Source organism: Magnolia sinica, chromosome 17 (assembly GCF_029962835.1).
Source record: "Magnolia sinica isolate HGM2019 chromosome 17, MsV1, whole genome shotgun sequence".
Lineage (NCBI taxonomy): Eukaryota > Viridiplantae > Streptophyta > Magnoliopsida > Magnoliales > Magnoliaceae > Magnolia > Magnolia sinica.
The window spans coordinates 61,952,441-61,958,471 of NC_080589.1; positions in this window are offsets into that span (position 1 = coordinate 61,952,441).

The following is a 6,031-nucleotide window of genomic DNA, read 5'->3' on the forward strand; positions in this document are numbered from 1 at the left end:
GAAAATCGTAGGCTTTCACACGCCAGACCCACATAAGGCATGATTACCGTACAATGTCCTTATTTCCACCAACTTGTTATATGTCCAGCACATCCAAGCCGTGCCAAAGGTGGGGCCTCATCAAGAAGATCAATTGACTGGAAGATCAGGTGAGGCAACAGTCAATGATATGATCCAAAAAACTAGTTTGGTACCCGTGACTTCAAACTCGTAGATCTTCATCTTGGTGACATTTTTTGATGTCTCGAATTCCAAGCATGTGATGAATGGTTCTAGTGAATGTTTGGCCTTCTTTTTAGTGGTATTCGCATCTTCCCTTTTTTTTTTTTGAACAGTTGATTTTTGGCCAAGCAATTGGAGGGTCAGGATTTTCCTATCTATGGGATTTTGAACTTTACATGAGGTGGCTACATCTTTTAGATCTTCTAGCCTGAAAATGATTGTACAACATAGGTGGGCCACTGCACAGCAACAAATGGATGGCCAGAAAATTCTCTTGAGATGGAAAGCTCTAATCTTTTACAGGTGGTCCCTATTAGCACATGCTCCTGGAATCAGCTATCTTCTGTGAGACTGTACCTCCTTTCCTAACGATCTGTGAAAGATATACGCTCTCGCATCATGGTGGGGTTGATAAGAGTGTAGGACCCGCACCATGGCTACCTCGCCGGGGCTATTGTCCACCCAAAATGCCTCTGGATCTTGGATATTATTCAGTGATCCACACCATTAATTAATCTGACAAAATACAATGCTGATGATGGATTCCTCAAGAACGGTCATGATTAAAGGATCCAATAATTTAAATCTATGGCCCGAACCTTTTTCATGGCTAGAATCCGCTGTGTATGTGGCATGATGGCAGGAATTAAGGCCGACTATAGTTAGCACAAGTAGGGTGTGGTAGCACTGCATATCCACACGCAAGTACACGTGTAGAATCCGTGCTTTTAAACTGTTTAGATATACTGTACGCGGATTCGGAAGGGAAGCACCCATTTCGGGAGGCTGTGATCATGGGCCCACCTTGATGTATGTTTTGCATATCCATGCCGTTCATCAATTTTTCCAGCTCACTTTAAGACATGGACACAAAAATGAAGGTGATCGAAATCTCCGGTGGACCACACTGCAGGAAACAGTGGTGATTGAATGCCCACTATTAAAAGCTTCATGTGGGCTACGAAAGTTTTGGATCAAGTTGATATTTGTGTTTTCCTTTCATCCAGGTCTGTGTGACCTTATCAACAGGTTGGATGGGAAATAAACATAACGGTGGGCCATAGGAAGTTTCAAATGGTGGGTGTTCAATCACCATTATTTACTCTGGGGACGCAGATTAGCTGCTAACAGGTTACTATTGAAGTGACGTCACCAAGTTTTGTGGGCCACCATGATATATGTTTTGTATCCACACCGTCCATCCATTTAGAGAGATTAAGGCATGAGCCAAAGAATGAGTCAGATCCAAAGCTCCAGTGGACCCATCACAGAACAGTGGGGAGAGTTATGCCCACCATTAAAAACTTCTAAGGGCCACAAAAAATTTAGATCAAGCTGATATTTGTGTTTTCTCTTCTTTCGTGTCTACGTTAACAAATGAACAAGTTGGATCTCAAATAAACATCACGGTGGACCTTAGAAAGATTTGAACAATGTGCGTCACTCTCCTCACTGTTTTCTGTGGTGGGGCCCACTACATGTTTGGACATGCCTCATCCTTCGGATAATTCCCTAAAATGAACTCTCCAAATGGATGGACGGTGTGGATACAACACATACATCATGGAGGAGGCCACATAACTTGGTGACGTCACTTCAGTAGGGAGTCTGGCTACTCAACCTGTCAGTAGCTAATCCGCGTCCACTCTGAGGTGGTCCACCTGAGATTTAGATCTGCTTGTTGGGTCCATGGCCTAAAATAAGCTGGCAATACCAACAAAGAGACCAACGTGGGCCGGCAGTCGGCGTCCGCTGGCCGAATCCACGTCCAGAACTACTGGCCTAGAAGCCAGGTCATTTCAAACCTCAGCTGAGTTACATCATACCATCGTACCAAAGTAAGTGGACGACTGGAATAGAAATTTTAATCATCACTTTACTTTTTGTACATGGTGGGCCACCTGAGCTTGTATTGAAGTATATGTATCAAATTAAAAATGAAGATTTTCTAGCACATGTGCAAACTTACAGAGAGATATGACGTGGGAAATTCACCAGGCATCGAGCACGCGAACGTGCCGTGGCGTGAGAAATCAAGCTTATCCGCTCATTTGATGGCCCACATATGTTCCCATTTGTTTCCTTATTCCTATCAGTCGATTTCCTTCATACGTGTTTGGCCCACCTGATAAGTGGCTTGGCCCCATTCTTCTCTCCAAGGCATGTTCAAAGAGTTCCCAATCTGATGAACGGCCCGGATCTCGCACACATGTGCTCCATGACAGGCGTCCTGGAAAACACAAATATCAGCTTGATCTAAAACTTTTGTGGCCCCACGGTTAATCTCAACTGTTTCCTGTGGTGGGGTCCACCTGAGATTTGGATCTGCATTCGGCTCACGCCCCAAATAGATCTGAAAAATAGACGGCAAGGATAGAACACATTCATCATGGTGGGCTCACACAGATTTTCCGGCACAGGTCACTGCCGGCAGGGTCAGTATGCAATCCGCGCTCCCATATGAATGAATATGTGATGAATCCATATGTTAAACGTGAGGTTGCCGGAAACGGATTGGCTACTCCCCCACGACACCGGCCAATGGCTGGTGGTCGGTGCTATGTGGGCCCCACCATGATGTATATTTTTCATCCATGCCGTCCATCTATTTCTACAGATCATTTTACGGTATGAGACCAAAAATGAGTTATATTGAAATCTCAAGTGGACCACATGACAGGAAACAGTGTTGAATGAGCGTTGACCATTAAAAACATTTTGGGGGCCATAAAAGTTTTGAATCAAGCTGATTTTTGTTTTTTCCCTTCATCTGGGCCTGTATGACCTAATCAACAGATTGGATGTCAAATAAACAGTACATTAGGCCTTAGGAGGATTTTAATGGTGGATATCTAATCTCTATTGTTTTCACGTGGTGTGGTCCATCGGACATCTATATCCCTCTCATTTTTGATATCAAGCCCTAACATGATCTTTAAAAATGGATGAACGGAATGGATGAAACACATACATCATGATGGGGTCCACAGAGCACCGACCACCAGCCACGGGGCTGGTGTCAGGGGGAGTAGCCAATCCGTTTCCGTTGCCGGGGAACTCTTCCTTGACACGTGATCAGCCCAAAACGTGCTCACAATACGATAAATTTACGTGTTACACGTGGCATAGTGCCAGTGACCGCTTGACCTGCGACCATCCCAAAACACGGTCCGGCCAAAGGGAAACGAATTAGGTGCGGCCCTGACGGTGGGGCCCACTTGATTTATGTAGTGTGTATCCACACCGTTCATCCGTTTTGGAAACATTATTTTCGGGCATGAGCCAGAAAAAAAAAAAAAAAAAGAGATCTAAACCTTAAGTGTACCACCCTGAGAAACAGTGGTCGTTGAATTCCCACCATTAAAGACTTCCTACCATATACCATGCATAATTCAAGATCGCCCATTAGCTCTAACGGACAGGGTCTCACCTAATGCGCTCCGCCGCCGGACGCGGACTCGTTCAGTTGATATTTGTGTTTTCCCAGATTAAATAAACATCATGGCGGGCGCTAGTAAGATTTCAACAGTAGGTGTCACCGTCCCCACTGTTTTCTGTGGTGGGGTTTTCTTTAGGTTTGGATCTGCCTAATTCTTTGGCTCAAGCCCTAAAATAGCCTCTCCAAATGAATGGACGGTGGGGATCATGGTGGGGCCAATAACCTGGTGACGTAACTTTGGCTTCTGAACCAGTCAGCAGCTAGTCCCCTCACGGAAGCCGATTGGCTGGTGTACCACACAGTATGGACGCGGATTGCGTCCTACCCGGTGTGGGGCTCACCTTGATGTAAGTTTTTTATCCAAGCCGTTAATCGCTTTTCTCAGATCATTTTAAGGTATAAGCCAAACACTGAGAAAGTAAAGGGCTTAACTGGACCACAAAGTGGGGATTTAATTTTCACCATTAAAAATTCTGGGGAGCTGGAGAGGTTTCGGATCAAGCTAATATTTGTTGTTTCACTTCATCCACGTCTACATGACCTTATTATTAGGTTGGATGATAAAAAAACATCACGGTAGCCCTTAGAAAGGTTTTGACGGTGGGTGTCATTATCACTGCAGCTTCCGCCGGTGTGGTCTACTGGAGCTGTTGACCTTCTTCGATTTTATATTTATAATTTAAAATGATATGAGAAAAGTGATTAACGGCTTGGATAAAATACTTACATCACGGTGGGCCCCACAGAGCCCTACCCGGACGGATTACCGTCTGGGCGGGGTAGGACGCAATCTGCGTACGACACGGTATATAGCTGGGGTATACGCGTCGTGCGAAGACGCTCCTCTAGCTCCGAGTTGTACCAACGGTTCAAATGAGATCAAAGTTACATGTCCCACAACGACGTATTTATTATATCCATACCGTTAATCCATTTTTCAGATGATTTTAGAACATTAGACAAAAAATGAATCATATCCAAAGCACGAATGGACCACACTAAAAATAGAAGTGAGTATAATAATTTTCACCGTTAAAAAATTCGTAGGGCTCACCATAACTTTTATTTTCCATCCAATCTGTTAATAAGGTTAAAAATACATAGATGAAGAGCAAACAAAATTTCATATTGATCCGAAATTTCAGTGACCTCAAAAGGGTTTCAATGGCAGACATTCAATTCCCCATTGTTTTTTGCAGCGTGGTCCGGTTGATCTTTAAACATGTCTTATTTTTCGGATCAATCCTCGAGACGAGTTCAAAATATGAATGAACGGTTTGGATATAATACATACATCATGATTTGACCCACACAACTTACTAACTATGATACGCCAACTATATTGCCAGTGTCTGGTACACCGGCCAATCCACTTCGTACGCTCACCCCGCCGCCGCCGAGGAAGGGACGGCGCAATCCCCCGAAGGATGCACACCGCGTCCTCCTCCGGAAGAGGGGCATGGGGAGCTGCACAATTACACGTATTACACGTGCAATATAGCGAGGCCATCCATGTTGGAAACGGATTGGCTACTCCCCCGCCACCAGCCAATGGCCGGTGGTTGGTGCTCCGTGGGCCCCATCATGAAGTATGTGTTTCATCCATATCGTTCATTTATTTTTTTAAATCATTTTGTGACATGAGACCAAAAATGAGGTATATCCCAATCTTAAGTGGACCACATTAGAAGAAACAGTTTTGAATGAGTCTAGACCATTAAAAACTTTTTGGGGGCCATGAAAGTTTTGGATCAAGCTGATTTTCATTTTTTCCCTTCATCTGAGCCTATACGACGTAATCAACAGATTAGATGTCAAATAAATAGTAAAGTGGCCCTCAGGAGGATTTTAATGGTGGATATCCAGTCACTATTGTTTTCATGTGATGTGGTCCACCTGAGATTTATATACTACTTTTTCTCTTTCTTTTTTAAAAAATTTAATTATTATTATTTTACGTAAGCACACAAACCCCCTTACACACTCACGCCATAGTGGAATTTCACCACCTGATGGGCTCACGAACCCTTGACCAAGTGTTGAAACTCCTATGAGCCTACCACCAGACCAAGAGTAAGGACCAGATTTATATACCTCTCTTTCTCACGACAATCCCTAAAATGATCTTAAAAAATGATGAATGGAACGGATGAGACGCATACATTATGGTGGGGCCCACAGAGCACCGACCATCAGCCACGGGGCTGGTGTCAGGGGAGTAGCCAGTCCGTTTCCATCCATGTTGTGCGGGCCACTACGAACGTACACGTTGAGTTTACTTACCGGGGGTCCGCCTGACGAGTGGCCCGTACTCGCATGCGCGCGAACCGCTTCTGCAATTTCAGCGGCATTTCGCTTCGTTAGCTGGTA